Raw genomic sequence first — 17,725 nt, 5'->3', positions numbered from 1 at the left:
AGGGTAAATCTGCCCCCATGATCCAATCACGTCCCACTAGGTTCTTCCCCTCGAATGTGGGGATTACAATTTGATGAGATTTGGGCAGGGCACATGAGCCAAACCATATCATGTATAAACCAGGTCTGTCTCAACTCTTTTTCCCAACTTCCACTCTAGTTTATCTCTCTACCTTTCTTACTTTTCTCACTTTTTCTTCACATCCTGCAATCTTTTGTTTTGTTTTGTTTTGTTTGTTTCATTTTCTTTTTTCAGTTTAAAAATCTATTGAGCCATTGACTAAGAATAAAACATATAATTTGAAATAAAAAGAAGCCTTATAACTAAAAGAGATCCTGGAATTTTAGGTAATTTTTCTTAACCTATTCCTCTTTTTTTAGTTCTTTCTGGCTGCTATAAAAAACTATCATGGATGGGGTGGCTTATAAGCAATGGACATTTATTTCTCACAATTCTAGAGTCTGGGAAATCCTACATCAAAGTGCTAACAGAGTTCAAGTCTGGAGAGCACCCATTTCCTGGTTTATAGACAACCATCTTCTTGTGTCCCCACATGGTAGAAGGGGCAAGGGAGCTCTCTGGGGTCTCTTTTTAAGAGCACAACCCCATTTATGAAGGCTCTGCCCTCATGACCTACTCATCTCCTAAAGGCCCCACTGTCTAATCACATTAGGAGTTAGGATTTCAACATATGAATTTGACAGGGACACATTCAGTCTATAGCACTCTCCTTCCCCCAAATTAAGGGGTTGTCCATTATGTTTTTTTTTCCTGGTGCTCATTTTGTAACAAATGCAATTCATTGAATGACACTACCTACCCTTTCATACCTACGTGTCATCTAAAGCCTATTAAAGACTTTTTAACCCCCAATACTTGAAAATTTCCCTTCGTTTATTGGTAATATGAGAAATATATATCATGATTGTAGCATTAAACATGTTTTAGGGTGATTAAAAAATATATGTAAGTAATACTCTCAGGGGCATGGAGGTAGAAGCCACAAAATGGCTTGAGAAAGAAGCCAAAGGGTGAGGAATGTGTGAGTGAATCATCTATCACTGAACCTGCACATTCTCACGTTTAGCAAATATTAATCCACCTTTTAGAAGTCTTATGGTGTGACTTTATTAATGATTTGAAAAGTTTAGAATTCACAACTATAGAATGTAGATTTTCACATATAAATATGAAACTATATTACAAAAATTTTTGCAATACCCATTCCTTTAGCCTCCTTTAGAACTTAGAACTTTCCCTTTCCTTTCTTACATGGTAATTCTCCCAAGTTTTGCTAGGAAACCAGCTAGATAGTTAGTTGACCCTCAAATGTTGATGAGTATATTACATATTCAAGAAACTAATTTTTATTTTAACAGGAGTCTCTAAACACAGTTGTTTCTTGTGAAACAACACATTAATACCGAATTATTATTGGTGAGAGGGGTATTTTTGGACCGCCTTAAGTTTTGCTCACAGTATTTAAAGGCACTGGTGTTTTGACTGTTCCATGTCTACTGCCCCAGGCCTGGCTTTATCTGATTAGGCCAGGTTCATATGTGAGAAAAGAACTACATTTGCACAGAGTAAATGGAACTTTGAGTCTAAACATTATGAGCTCTGTCACAGCAACTATGTGTGTGTAGAGTATCCCGGTTGTGAGATCTAACACTCTGAGTCTGAATCTGGGGCACATTACTTACTCGACATTGGGCAAATTACTTGTCTCTTCTGTAAAACTGATAAAATATTGACGTCTGTCTCAAAAGATTATTGTTGAAATTCAATGAATTAATACCTATCAAGTGCTTAGAATAGTTCCTGGCCTTTGGTAAGTGTTTAGCCTCAGCTATTATTATATGAGAGATACCAATAGAATATGTCTGGATTTCTCATGTGGATATCCTCAGGTCTAATTCATTTATTTGTTCCTGCCATGTTACAGTCAATTTAGAAGCAGTTTAAAACTTGACTCACATTAGGTATTATTCACATAATGAATGTCGGTAAACAGTTATAGTTTTCCAAATTATGCTTATGAAATTGAAATCTTGGACAGCGTATCTAGGTTACAATAATATAAAGGTATTATAAATAGTTGAAAATAATCTACTTCTAGGGACACACTTTGGCATGAATTTCCCAATGAATTTTAGAACTAAATGTATGAAATCACATTATATGAAAAAAAGTGACCCTCAATATTTCTGAAATAAAAATTATTATGAACAAGTTAAAATAAAACATTCATTATGCACAATCATCCTTTATATGAGTCAAAATACTTAGTATTGTTCCACCTTCTGTAGTTTCTTGCCTCATAGGTAGCCAGGTTAATAGATATGAATTTAGTACATGAGTCAGGACTCTTGGTTGCCAGAAACCAAAACACAAGTCAAAATGGCTTAATTCAAAGAGAAATGATTTATTTATTCATGCAGCTCAGAAATCCAAGGGACTGACTTCAGGTATGGTTGTTGTAGTCTTTCAATTCTTCTTTCCTCTATGTAGAATTCCTACTGAAGTAGATTCTCCTCAGGTTATGATAACAGCATGTTTAGACTTACATTCTCATGCCAAAACCAAAAATCAAAGCTAAAAGTTCTTCTGAAAGTTTACTGAAATGATTTACTTTCAACAGACGGACCTACCTCACATACCTATCTTTGAAAATTCACTTTGGCCAGTGGATTTCAGTCCTAGGGTCCTAGAGTGTTTTGTCTTTGGAGCAGGAGAGGGTGAGATGGTGGGGGTTGTGCAGAGGGGTGTTTTTCCAAGGTAAAATCAGGGTCTTGCTATCAGAAAAGGGAGTACTGGGCAGGCAAACCCAATAGATGCTGCTCTAAACAGGAGGTGGTAGATCACTGGCACTTTTCCATCGTTGCTTCCTTCTGCATCCTTGGAAGACATCCTAAATTGATCATGGTACCCTTTACAAATCAGCAGACTTACCCTTGGAATCATTTTCAAGATGATCCTTCAAGCAGATCTAACCTGTGGATATACACTGACACTCTCATTGAAATCTATTTGCCAGACCTAGTTTAGACAAAAAAATGAACCAGGCTATAAGTCTTAATATTTGATTTAATGGGCTTGTATCGCCTGCTGCCTTAGGTTGGGTTTCCTAGACAAAGACCCTGAAATGAAGACTTGAGTGCAGTAAGTTTATTGGGAGTAATCTTGGGAAGCAGGATTGGGAATAAGGAATCCCATTGAAAGTGCCAGAACTGGGCTTGTCCTTTAGAGTTGTCTCAAACTGAGGCAAGGGGCCAAGGCTTTTATCCACGTTGGCCACTTTTGTGTGCAGGCTGTCATCAAGGAGGGGGTGGAATCTTGGAAGATGCAGCTGCCCTCGTCACAGGGTGATCCTGCATGGAGGGACACACTGTGAGCCGCCAGCAGCCAATACTGCAGGCAGTTGGGGTTCTAAGCACAACTGACTAGTAGAGATGAATGGGACTAGTTACATGGATTTAAGAATAATTATAAATTAAGATCTTCAGTGTTTTGATGAAGATATTATTTGCCTCAGTAAGTACTAACTTTTTGTTTTATTTTCCTTTAATCCAATTCCTTGGGTATTGTTTTTAAACAGGCAATTTGAATAGATATGACTTTGTCAGCAAATCCTCTGAAGTATGTTCCCACAAATGGTAACGTTAGATACTCTGTAGGCATCTATCTTCCTTTGAGGAATTTAGAGTTATCAGTCTCTGTAAAAAGATTGTTCAAGACTGAATAGACAATGTGTACAAGCACTATGTAATTGTAATATTGAAGGTAATCAGAATTACTGGGTTAGAAGGAGAGAATTAGGCATTTTTGACAATAAAGCGGTAGAATTTTATGCAAGAAAGGATAAGATCAATAAAGAGGATTAAAAAAAGAAAAGAAAGAATCAAGATAAGTGGGATTGCTAAAGTCTAATTGTGTAGGGAGTGGCATAACACAAAGTCAAGGGCTGCTATAGATGTAACACAAATTTTTGAACGACATAAGCAAGGTTCATTAATATCATAAATCTAAAAAGCTAGTTAGGACTTTAGCCATCAGAGAGTGATAGCTGCAAGACAGATGAAACTATTTAAATGATTCCTTCCAAACCATTCCTAATAAGTCTCAGATCAAGATTTTGTTTGAATAAGGACCAGCAAAACTCATCAGCTCATTACTATCAACAAACACAATTGTGTGTTAACAGAAAATGGCTGTAAGTTAAATAGTATTTGTAAATTATAATAAAAAAATGAAAACTTTAAAAACAGAAGCATCCGACAGCATGGATGACAAGTTTGATAAACTCTGATGGAATAAACAAAACAGTAACTTACAGTAGCATTTAGAGTTATACATTTTATACTATTAGGGCTGGAAATGGCCCCAGAGCTCAACCAGTTCAACTTGGTTGGTTTTTTAGTTGAAGAGAAGGAGAAAACAGGTCTAGAGATGTTAGATGACTTACTCAGCTAGTGGGAAAGCCTGGACAAGGAAACTGATCACAGTATATCTAGTGTAAGCTCAGTGCTTGTCACTGTGCACTGTATAAAAGCAAAAGTGTACGCTACCTTTCCTGTCCTCAAGGAGGCTGAAATCAAGCTTGATCTTTGCCAGACAAACATATATATTCATCTCAGGTATGTGTCTCAAAAATTGAAGGAATGGCAAATTTGGGTGTAGGACAGTTATGAAATTACCTGTAGCCTCTTTTTCTTGGTTTAATGTGTTTTCATAGTAAACTTACAGGAACAGCACAGAAGATAGACAACATTAAAAACAGGTACTTGCATGTAGGACAACTCAAAAACGTTTGGTGAATGGATTAAATCTACTGTATGACAAAAATGCCACCATTTAGTTGCCGTCAATAGATAATTTACTTGTTTTTTAAAAAATCCAAATGTTGGCTTTGTCCAGAAAAATTTAACACGTTTATTTATAATTATTATAAAGTTGAACCACTGAAACTTGTTCACTGAAACGTTTTGACTTGCATTAACGCTTTGTGTCTCCACATAATATTAAAAATTCACATACAAATAAAGTGGAAAAACTGCCAATCCTTGATTTCTATCCCCTATTTTTCCACTCGCAATCATAAATTTAGGTACCTTCTGACCCCATGGGGGAAAAAAAAATCTAACATTCAGAACTACTACCAATAATAACAGGAAGAAGAATTTTTTTTTTTTTTTTTTTAGAATGAAATGTTTCCCATCATAGTGGATTTTAAAGTACCTTCTCCACGTTTGCGGCGTGCTAGCTGGATGGCTTTTGGCATAATTGTTACACGTTTGGCATGGACAGCATACAGGTGGGTGTCTTCAAAAAGGCCAACCAGTTAGGCCTTACTTGCCTCCTGCAAAGCACCAAGTCTGCACTCCGGAAGCGCAGATCTGTTTTAAAATCCTGAGCGACTTCTCGCACCAGACGCTGGAAGGGAAGTTTGCGAATCAGAGGTTCAGTGAATTTCTGTTAACGTCTAATTACACGGCGTGCCTCAGTACCAGGCCTGTAACAATGAAGCTTATTCGCCCGTCCAGTAGAAGGCGCACTCTTGCGAACGGCTTTTGTAGCCAGTTGCTTCCCGGGTGCTTTACCACCGGTGGATTTGCGTGCAGTCCGCTTTGTAGGAACCACAGTATAAATATCTCCTTGCTTAACCCCCTTCCTCTTTGGCTGGAGCTTAGCCAAGCAAGAGGCAGTGCTGGCATTAGAGGGCGACAGCGGCGCAGCGGCAGCATCTGTAGTCTCTTAATGTAAAAAGTGTTCTTTACAAACTCTCTGAACTGGGCACAGGGATAAAATTTGATTACCCCAAAAGTATCGGGAATTGATGGACATACTTGGAATTTTGAATGTTTAAATATTTTTCTTCCTCTCTTTCTGGATTCTCAGAATTCAGAATCCACCCAAAACCCGTCTCCCAAATTGGAATTTTCAATGTGGCTCTTTCTTGAGAAACATAATGCCTTGGAGCTATCTTAATGCTTATTCATGGTCAGTGAATTTTTTTAAGTGAGAATGTGGGAGGAAGGATCATCTAGAAATATACCTGCTATCTTCTGGTAAACAAAAAAAAAAAAAAAAAAAGAAATATACCTGAGGAAAGAGAAGAGGTCTTTGGTTTGTGAAAGAAAAAAAATCAGTAATTTATTTGAAATTTTTGAAATCTGTTTTTTAAAGTTTATTCATTCATTTTATTTATAAATATTTATTAAGGCGGACGTTTTTCTAGATGTCAAGAACACAGCAGTGAACCAAACAGACATCAGTTTCTTCCCTCAGCAGGCTTATATTCCAGTTGGGGTGAGAGACACAATAAACAAATAAAGAAGTTAAACATGTAGCATGTCGGATGGTAACAAGTGCTATGTAGTGAAGGGGATCAGGGCTTTGGAGCGGGGATTGCTATTTAAAATCGTGCATGAGGGGAATCTTCACTGAGAAGATGACGTTTAAAGAAAACTAAAAGAGGTGGGGGAGGCAAGCTGCGTAGCTCTCTGAGGGAGAGAGCGTCCCTGGAGGAAGAGTGCTGCCGGCAGAGGAACAGCATATTCAAAGCTCCGAACGGAGCATGCTTCAAGTGTTTGAAGGGGACAGTGCACGTGGTGCAGAATGAGCGGGAGATAACATCAGAGGAAAATGGAGCATCATATTCTGTAGGACCTTGAAAGTCATTTAAGGACTCTGGCTTTCTTTTTTTTTTTCTTCTTTTTCTTTTTCTTTTTTTTCTTGAGACAGAATTTCACTCTTGTCGCCCAAGCTGGAGTGCAGTGGTGCAATCTCAACTCACTGCAACCTCCGTCTCCCGGGTTCAAGCGATTCTCTTGCCTCAGCCTCCCGAATTGGCTTTTACTTTGATTGAGATAGTAAATCGTTGGAGTTTTGAGCTAAAAAAAAATCACTGGAGAGGAATGATGTGGGCTGATCTTTATATGAAAAAGAATACTGTGGGCTGCTGTGTTGACAATATCCTGTCCCGGTCTGGGGCAGAAACAGGAGACCAGCTCAGAGGCTACTACAGTAAGATAAGAGCTAACAGTGGCTTGAAGCCAGCTGGTAGCAATTGAGATGGTGAGAAGCTGTCAGAGACCTGGACGTACTCTGTAAATTGAGCTGACCTGTTTTGTTAATGGATTAGATGAAAGAAGTGAGAAAGGGAGAGGAGCCCAGGATGGTTCTAAGATTTTTGTCTTGAACAATTGTAAGATTGGAGTTGCCGCTTGCTGAAATGGGCGCACTGGGAGGAGCAGTTTGGGAAGGTGGAAGGCTAGAAATTTGGTTTTCAAATTTGGTTTTGCTTTGTCTTGCACTCAACAATGTTGAAAAACAAATTTCTCTTGCCTTGCTTTGCAATTAAAAGTAATTGCAAAAGCCACAATTACTTTTGCACCAATCTACCTAATATTTGTTCTTAGTGTGGTTTGCGATTTGCTGTGTGTGTGACTATGTGAAAAAACAACAATCTTAACAACTTGAAATAAATTAACTTCATGTCAGTTTTGGCCAAGACACCTATCAGAGGCTTTTATTTATTATTTATTCTTTTCTATTTGATTTTTAAAGGGATATGTACTCTGGATATAAAATTCTGAGTTGACAGAATTCCCCAACACCCCCCTGCCATGCTCATAAGTACTTTAAATACATTTTCATTGTAGAAGCTTTTATTTTATTTTTTTGTGTGTGGAGAGTGTAATAAAAGATTTGTGATTTACATATTTGTATTTATATTTAAATGGAAAGATTTATATTTTATGCTAGTCAAGGTCTTTTTTTAAAAAAACCCAGAATGCCAGGAAAAATAAAATGTACAGTTATTAATGGTAAGATAGAAATAATAGAATCAGTCAAATGTCAAAGGGTTTAATGATAGATTAATTTTTATTGTATGATTTTCAGAGTGAATCCCAGGTAGTATATCTTTTCACTCATAAATACTTCTGTGAAAATGTTTGTGGCTGAAGTTCATGTTTTATTCACTTATTCATCTAGCTACAGTTTTTAGTTGCTATCCTTGTACTATCACTTAGAAGGCTTTATCTGTCTACAGTGTAGGTATAAGAGATTCTTAAAACAACTCTTAAGTGTTGCTGTAAGTCAGGGGTCCCCAACTCCCAGGCCACAGACTGGTATACCCATCCATCTCCACCTTCCCCACCCTGGCCGTCATCCATGTAATAATTGTCTTCCATGAAACCAGTTCCTGGTGCCAAAAAGGTTGGGGACCACTGCTCTAAGTGACAACAATAAAGTTACATAAAATTTCTTCAGTGAGATTACACTATACATATTAAAATAAAACATTTCCTCATTCAGTCTTGTGTGAAGTATTTGAGTTTTATAGGAATATTTGTGTAAATATAAGTTATATACATCTTTGAAAAAGTATGGCTTCTGCACAACTAATTGAAATGCAGCTCAGCCTATGTCTGCAAATGAACTGAACTGGGAGATTAAAAATATTTTAATGTTCTGTTTAAGAAAGCAAAAAATTTTAAGTGATCCAAAGAGAAGTTTCTAAATCAGAGATATTTTTTAAAAATTTAAGTGGAAATGAACTTTTAGCTACTATACAACTTTGGAAAATTAAGAGATTACTTAAAAAATATTTTGCCTAATAGATTGATTAATATATATTTATCTTTCAGTTACCTACAGAATTCAATTGCACAGATTATCATCACATTTTTAAGGCCTATAAGAGAAATTTGTTTAACCAAGAATATTCCAAAAGATATTGAAAGAAGGGCATTGATTTCAGCTATTCTCAGATACTTCAAACTGATCTTTGTGGTACATCAAGGATTTATTTTGGAAAGGACATCATAGGCTTGCAGGTCTGGAAGTGCCCATAAGGGTTCATCCAGTTCATCATGTCAGTCTAAGGATTATTAAAATTGCCAGATGCAAAACCAGTTATAATAGGCTGGTTTTCCAACCTGTGAACTCTGGAGAACTCTTCTAAAGGCAGAATCTCCTTTTCAAAGATATTAAGAATAAGGTTCTTCCTCATTTCACTTTTGCTGAGTCCCCAACAGTGGTGGTGTGTTTTAAAGGGTCTCCTCACAATACTTTAAACCCTTAAAAGAGTTTAGAACTTAAACTTCAAATAATCTTCTCTTTGTTAAGGTCTTTTGGTGTTCTTCAAATAATAGTCCTTTGTTTAAAGAAAATCAGACTTAAACTTGTGCATTAAGTGATTAAAGTAAAAGCTCATTATTATGTTTTCCCTGTTACTTCACCTCTGATCTTTCAACTATGACCTCTGCTTTTGATCCATTTCCAAAGTATTAAAATATAACCATTATAAAGAACTAGGGTCTATAATAGCACAATCACCAACATGTCCTTTGGATATTTCCTATTATTCAAGCCTTGTTCTTCAGTTTTGAGACTACCTAGTATTCTTTTGGTTCACTTCATATCAGTGGTTACACAACTTTCTCTCTCAAGGGACTCTTTCAGCATCTAATTACTCTGAATGTTAAAATCATTAAAACATTAAAAACGTTCTGATTTTTACAACTATGCTGATAAAAGAAAATAAGCACAAAAATGAAAAAAACTGGGTAGAGGATAAGTGATTATTTCCAAAATATTTTTGAATATTGTTGTAATTTCAACAGTCACAAATAAGTATATATATATATAAATCTACATAAAATACTACAATGGATTAAAAATAGCAAGCATGTTAAAATCTCAATGATTTTGAAAAGCATACCCATTAGTCACTCTTGATAACAAAGTTACTGTTCTGAAGACTGATCCAAAAAGGTAAAGAATTTTAAAAAATCTATTTCTCAAATTTGAGAAGTTCGAAAATGCCCTCTGTCAATTTCCACCAAATACCAAAAAAGCTCCTTTCCTTTACTCTCAGCATTCCACATGTGTTTTATAAATGCCACAATTGTAGTGTGCTGGAGTTCCAGGGTCTTATAAGATCAATTTTGGAACATTTAGGGACTTATTAATAAATATTCTTATTAGTAATGTATTTCCATAAAACATTAGTGGTGCTACTTTTAAATGAAAAATGAAATTTTTTTTTAAAATGCTATGTATCCACGGATTACAAAAAGTAGGGCCAAATGTGGGAGAGTAAGGATTTCATTGGTGTTTTCTTCCAGTGCTCACCAGACTCTCAAAAGGTCCTTTTTAATCCTTGAAGCCAGGTCCCATCTCAAAATATCTAAAAAATGCCTTAGCATCTTATGGAGGAATGCATTTTAGCTTAAATTTGCAATAAACTCTTAGACATTAAATTACTAGAGCTTTGGAGTATGCACTTCCATGGCACCAGGGCATTGCTATACATTTTTGTTTGTTTGTTTGTTTGTTTTTGTAAATGGGTGATGTTGACACCTCCCACTCCAAATCAAATCTATATTACAATGAATCCTGATCCAGGACATGTATCTATTCTAATCCACCTAGCTGCCTATACTTCCTCTTACTGTTCTCCTTGCTGGTTTTGGCTCTTATCTCAGCAGGAATTCTATGGCAAACTTCTTCTAGAACACATTTCTTCTTTAAAAAGGAAAAGGCAAGCTCCTATTCTACTTTTGCCCATCCTTGACTGTAAACACATTCACTTATATTCAACAAGCATATTCACTTAAAATATTTATGTCTGCAAACTTTCAGGTGCAGCTAAAATACTCCTGTCTTCAAGGAGTCTTCATCCAACTCCTTACGTGGAGTTAACTGCTCCATTCTCTCGTACAGTCATAGAACTTGATTTATAACTGTATTACAGCATTTACTGTGCTCTTTAGTCACTTATTCACTTTATGGTGTAGATCTCATTGGATGTGAGCTGTTCAAGAGCAGAGGTCATGTCTTGTTTATCTTTCTCTCTAACATAGTCCTGACCCTTGGTAAATGTTCAATAAACATTTGTTGAAAGAATAGAAGAATTAATGAATGGATAAATAAATAAATGACCTTGTATGCTTTGGTTGCCTCTCTGCCAAATAATTTCTTACTTGCTGTTATGGCATTTTTGTGTGCTTGTTTTCATGGATACTATGCTTTTACATTTATTAAGTGGAAATTTGGTCTTTAGTCTAAATAAGTAGCCCTAATTCTTAATTTCCCTTTAAATTCTATTTGAATAACCCATGCTTTAGTAAAGTACTATAGGAACTTAATTTTATGTTTGCCTACACTAGAAAATCCTTACTGAATTGCTACAGAAAGGCAAAAATTAGGGTTGGTCAAGGAAATGACCAAATCATTTGGTTTGTTTTATTAGAGCTTGCCGTCCACACAAACATTTGATTTCTAGTTTACTTGTAGTAGCTTTTCCCCCCTCTTAGTAAACATCTGGTAATCAGAAGGAAAGCAGCAATCTCGTAAGTAATATAAATGTGGAAATGTTTTCCACCAACTTGATAGTTGGGGAGTCTGGGCCAAATGGTGATACTTATTTTCTGACAACCTCCACTTCCTTCTGCCTCTCCTTCCCTACTGTCCTGGCTATTCTTTCCCTAACCCTCCTTTCCCCTCCCACTTCAAAGGATCTCATTTTGATTTAGAGGATAGTGTGAGTTAGGAGGTCTAGTTCTGTAAGTCATAGTTTCCTCATCTTTAAAGAGAGATAATAGGTCCAGATGCTTGTGAAAATCAACTACATAATGCATAAGAAAATTCTCTGTGAACTCCATGAAACTACATAAATCTGAAGGATTACTATTTGTAATTTATTAGAGACATCACCTGTAGAGCCAGAATTCAGTAACTTCTATTTGTATCTTTCTGTGTTCTTTTGATGGTAGCTAATGCAATAATCAGGTCTTGTTGTAATAAGGATGTGTTTAGGGCATGCCCGTGGGGCATTTTAGCAATAACCACTTGAAGAGGGTGTCTCTTTCTCTGTTGTCTAACCCTGAAGAGCCAGGCTTACAGGCATGGAGGACAGTGGGATGAGAATGACCATGGGGCAGGGTAGGATAGGCAGTGAGGGCACATGGAGACACAGGTAGAAAGCCACAGAATATACCTACACCCTGAGATGGCCCTATGATCAAAGAACCAAGGCAGTAATTAGACAGTTTTCTTCTAAACAAAATTAATGTATACAGATTAAAATGGAAATTTATGTTGTAAAACAGCCATTTAAAAAGTTTAAATTATTAGATTAGAAAAACATCTCAAATTAAAATAAGCTTTGTTCATAGAATTCCTAACCTTACAATTGAAAGGAGATGCCTTCAGTTGTAAGTAGGTAAGTTGAAAGTAGTTACCTTTCAAGACTATTCATGGAAAGCCAAGGGTGAAATCTAATATTCTAAGTGGGCTGCCTACTCGAGTGTATACTATGCTGTCTTTACTTTTAGGTGAGAAACTGTATGATTAAAGAAAGATGTTAAAAAGACTCATGATGCACAAATGTGTGTACACACTGCACACATATGTACTCACATATATAATGCACTTGTTAAAAGATACGGGAATGACTGAAATTTTATGTTAATTAAGCTCAACTTTCATGTTCTTCCAAATGATCTTAATTATTTATCTACTATAAAATTAATAATATTTCTTTTGTCAATTTTAAAACAAATATTTTGTAAAAAATTAATTTGGGGAGATTGCAGAATATCATGGAAAACATATTCTTTAAACTTCAGTACACCAGACAGTTCAAGAAAGGTGAAAAATAGGAAGATGATAAAAGTGATAAATACAAATAGAAAAGCAGAGAACTCCGATCCTTAATCTTTGTTATTTTGTTAAGAAACTGTTTCTTTATCTTTAGAAATGTCCTCCAGGCTAGTTCATGAATGTGGTAAGCATTAATATTTTCCAATACATTTATTTAGCTTTACTGTCTTCAAAAAATGGGTGCTATACAAAGAATATTAGAAATATATGGTTTGAGTAAATTAAAAGGAAGTGGAAAAGTGGGAAGAATCACGTAAATAAATGTTCTGCCTCCTAGGTGAGGTCAGGGAAATTTTGCTTATTCCAGTGTCATTCTTTAATGTTATGGCATTGCAGTTCATTGTCTTGTTAAATCATTTTGCTTCTGGACTCTAACTCTCAAGTGATGAATGGTCAGTAATTATTCACCAGTTTATTAGTCACTTTTTTATCCTTAGCATTTTGCTTGATGCATAGTAGATGGTCCATTAATGAATTTTAAATGAATGAATAAATAATCTTTTACATACTTATACCAATTTTATGTACATTGTGTCAGTTTTTCTTACCTCACCTTGTATGTGTGATTATCATCCTACTTTTGAAATCGTAAAATTCATTTTGTTTCTTCCAAGGTATCCTGGTCTGAGATGGTAGTTCCAACGAAGATCAGTTCAAATTAAGCCCAGGGTAGATTATTGTTTAGTCTCAGAGGAGGCAGACACATCTGCTGGTGGCCATGTCAGCCTCCTTCCCTCCCTCCCTCCTTGAAATCCTGTCCCTTGCCTCCCATGACCTCTCTGATCTCACCTCTTACTAGTATCCCTCTTGCTCACTCCACTCCAGCTACGCTGGCCTCCCAGCTGTTCCTAAAACTCTCCAGGTATGCTGTGGATTAGGGCTTATGTAAATTCCTTAAATGGAAGCTGGGCAGATGGGCAGGAGACAGATCACAGAGGGCTCTCAATGCTATGCCAAGGAGTTTGAACTGGTGGTGTGCAGCCCATTGAAGGATTGTGAGTAGGATAATGACAGAATCAGATCAATTGTATTTGCATTTTAGAAATATCACCCTTAGGCCGGGCGCGGTGGCTCAAGCCTGTAATCCCAGCACTTTGGGAGGCCGAGACGGGTGGATCACGAGGTCAGGAGATCGAGACCATCGTGGCTAACACACTGAAACCCCGTCTCTACTAAAAAATACAAAAAACTAGCCGGGCGAGGTGGCGGGCGCCTGTAGTCCCAGCTACTCGGGAGGCTGAGGCAGGAGAATGGCGTAAACCCGGGAGGCGGAGCTTGCAGTGAGCCGAGATCGCGCCACTGCACTCCAGCCTGGGCGACAGAGCGAGACTCCGTCTCAAAAAAAAAAAAAAAAAAAAAAAAAAAAGAAATATCACCCTGACTGCGATGTAGATGCTAGGGAGAATGACGGAGAAAGTGAAAGGCTGTTGAAATGGTCCAGGTAAGAGATGATGACAGCCAGAGCTAAGGCAAAAGCAGTGGGAATTAAAAGGAAGTGACAATAACATATTAATTATCTGGAAGGCCCTAAAACTTTCAAAGTAGATGTTTGGACTTTTAATATTACTATTATTCTAATGAGCATGTGAACCTTGGTTCTATTTATCCAAATAGGTAAATAGGAGGAAGACATACTATTGCATTGAAGTGACTATGAAATTTCAGTAAGTAAAAACCCACTAAGTCATTGGCTGCATAGGCCTGGATCTATAGATTTTGAGAGTCATTAACCCATAAAGGTAGTTAAAGCCATGGATGTAGGGTGAGAAGTAGGCTGCTGAAGGAAGAACCCTACAGAATCACAACATGTTGGGAATAAAAAGAGAAGAGATGAACATGGTTAGAAAAAGAGAAGGCATAATCCAATATGAAGAAGGAGAACCAGAGGGAATGGGTCTGTGAAAGCTAACAGAGGAGAGAATGTCAAGGGCTCATTTTTGTAGTACAGTTTTACGTTGGGTAGTGTGATGCCTCTAGCTTTGTTCTTTTTGCCTAGGATTTTTCTTGGCTAGGAAAGCAGCTACTGGATTTGACTGGTGGGAGTTCACCAGGGCGTTTAGGGAGAGTAGTATTGTTCTACTTACCCAAATGTAAGGAAATTCTCAAATCTTGCCTCAGTGACTTTGGGCTCTTTGAGGGAGTGGAAGAACCCAGAGTGACTTGCTCAGGATCACACAGCTGATTGTGGCAGAGTTGAGCTGAAATCTCCTCTCATTTCTTGTTTTGTTCTTTGCCTTAGGACTAAATTGTTAGATATTTGAAAGGACTCAATAAACCAGGCCTAATAGATTTAGTAATAGGACATGTCCTTGTTGCCTTTCTTCCTCACTCCCACTCTGACCTGACCACGTTTAATTCATCTGAAAATTCTGTTGACTATTCCTCCAAAAAATATGTGCTTTCTAATCAGTTAACTCTCTCTACTTCCACCACCACAACTCAATTTTCTCTTGCCCATGTTATTGCAGTAGCCTCCTGACTTTTCTCAATGCATCCACTATGCCCCTTCTATTGTCCATCTTCTCTTTCATGATCAGATCATGTCACCATCTTGCTTAAACATTCCACAAGATTTCTCATAACAATCAGAATGAAAACCAGTCTCTTTAAATGCCCTACTGGGTCCCAGGTACTGTAACTATTGCCCACATTTTGGACCATACTACCTTCCACTTTCTGCCTCATTGTTGTTCCAGGTACTATCTTTATTTCTATTTGTTAAACATGACAATGCATTTCTGCCTCATGGCCTTTGCACTTCTGTGTCCTCTACCTGAGTGCTTTTCCCCCATATTGTCATTTGGCCACTCCTTTTCCTCATTCAGCTCACAGATTAAATGCCATCTGCGTAGAGAGGTCTTCCTTCCCATCCTAATCCCTCCATTCGATCTTATTACCACAAACTCTGTAGCACTTCTTATCACTTGTTGAAATTACATTGCATATTTATTTGTTTTTGTTTTTTACTTTATTGTATTTATTTTTTTCCTTGAACTTTTATTTTAAGTTCAGGGATACATGTGCCAGATGTGCAGGTTTGTTACATAGCCAAATGTGTGCCATGGTGGTTTGCTGCACAGATCATCCCATCATTTAGGTATTAAGCCCAAAATCCATTAGCTATTCTTCCTAATGCTCTTCCTCTCCCAATGCCCCCTCCAAGAGGCCCAGTGTATGTTGTTCCCCATCATGTGTCCATGTGTTCTCATCATTCAGCTATCACTTGTAAGTGAGAATATGCAGTGTTTGATTTTCTCTTCCTGTGTTAGTTTGCTGAGGATAATGGCTTCCAAATTCTGGAGCATATCCTATGTTCCTACAAAGGACATAATCTCATTCCTTTTAATGGCTGCATAGTATTCCATGGTGTATATGTACCACATTTTCTTTATCCAGTCTATCATTGATAAGCATTTAGGTTGATTCCATGTCTTTGCTATTGTGAATAGTGCTGCAGTGAACACACGTGTGCATGTATCTTTATAATAGAATGATTTATATACCTTTAGGTATATACCTAGTAATGGGATTGCTGGGTCAAACGATTTTTCTGCCTTTAGGTTTTTGAGGAATCACCACATTGTCTTCCACAGAACTAATTTACACTCCCACCAACAGTATAAAAGTGTTCCTTCTTCTCTGCAACCTTGTCAACATCTGTTGTTTTTTTGACTTTTTAGTAATAGCCATTCTGACTGGCCTGAGATGGTATCTCATTGTGGTTTTGATTTGCATTTCTCTGATGATCAGTGATGTCGAACCTTTTCTTCTTATGTTTGTTGGCTGCATGTATGTCTTCTTTTGAGAAGTGTGCATTCATTTCTTTGCCCATTTTTTAATGGGGTTGTTTTTCTCTTGTAAATTTGTTTAAGTTACTTGTACATTCTGGATACTAGACATTATTACGTGTCTATTATGTAGACATAATAGATTATGTAGACATAATTTGTCAGATGGATGGATTGCAAAAATTTTCTCCCATTCTATAGGTTGTCTGTTTACTCTGATGATAGTTTCTTTTGTTGTGCATATCTTTAGTTTAATTAGATTCCATTTGTCAATTTTTGCTTTTGTTGTAATTGCTTTTGACATTGTCATCATGAAATCTTTGCCTGTGCCTGTGTCCTGAATGGTATTGCCTAGATTTTCTTCTATGGTTTTTATAGTATTGGGTTTTACACCTAAGTCTTTAATCCATCTTGAGTTAAATTTTGTATAAGGTGTAAGGAAGGGGTACAGATTCAATTTTCTGCATATGGCTAGCCAGTTCTCCCAACCCCATTTATTAAACAGGGAATCTGTTCCCCATTGCTTGTGTTTGTCAGGTTTGTTAAAGATCAGATGGTTGTAGGTGTGTATGTTCTTATTTCTGAGTTCTCTATTCCCTTCCACTGGTTTGTGTGTCTGTTCTTGTAGCAGTACCATGCTGTTTTGGTTATTGTAGGCTTTTAGTATAGTTTGAAGTTGGGTAGCATGATTCCTCCACTTTGTTCTTTTTTCTTAGGATTGTTCTTGGTTATTCAGGCTTTCTTTTGGTTCCATATGAATTTTAAAATAGTTGTTTCCAATTCTGTGAAGAATGTCAGTGGCAATTTAATGGGAATAGTATTGAATCTATACATTACTTTGGGTGGTATGGCTATTTTCCTGACACTGATTCTTCCTATCTATGAGCATGGAATGTAGTTTCATTTGTTTGTGTCTCCTCTGACTTCTTTAAGCAGTAGTTTGTAGTTCTCCTTGAAGAGGTCCATAACTTTCCTTGTTAGTTGTATTCATAGGTATTTTATTCTTTTTGCAGCAATTGTGAATGGGAGTTCATTCATGATTTGGCTCTCTGCTTGCCTGTTGTTGGTGTATAGGAGTGCTAGATGTTTTTGCACATTGACTTTATATCTTGAGACTTTTCTGAAGTTGCATATCAACTTAAGAAGTTTTTGGGCTGAGACAATGAGGTTTTCTAGATATAGGATCATGTCATCTACAAAAAAGATAATATGAGTTCCTCTCTCCCTATTTGAATCCCTTTATTTACATCTTTTGCCTGATT

This window comes from Macaca mulatta, chromosome 6 (assembly GCF_049350105.2).
Source record: "Macaca mulatta isolate MMU2019108-1 chromosome 6, T2T-MMU8v2.0, whole genome shotgun sequence".
Lineage (NCBI taxonomy): Eukaryota > Metazoa > Chordata > Mammalia > Primates > Cercopithecidae > Macaca > Macaca mulatta.
The sequence above is the reverse complement of the archived record's forward strand: the minus strand, read 5'-3'. Positions refer to the sequence as shown.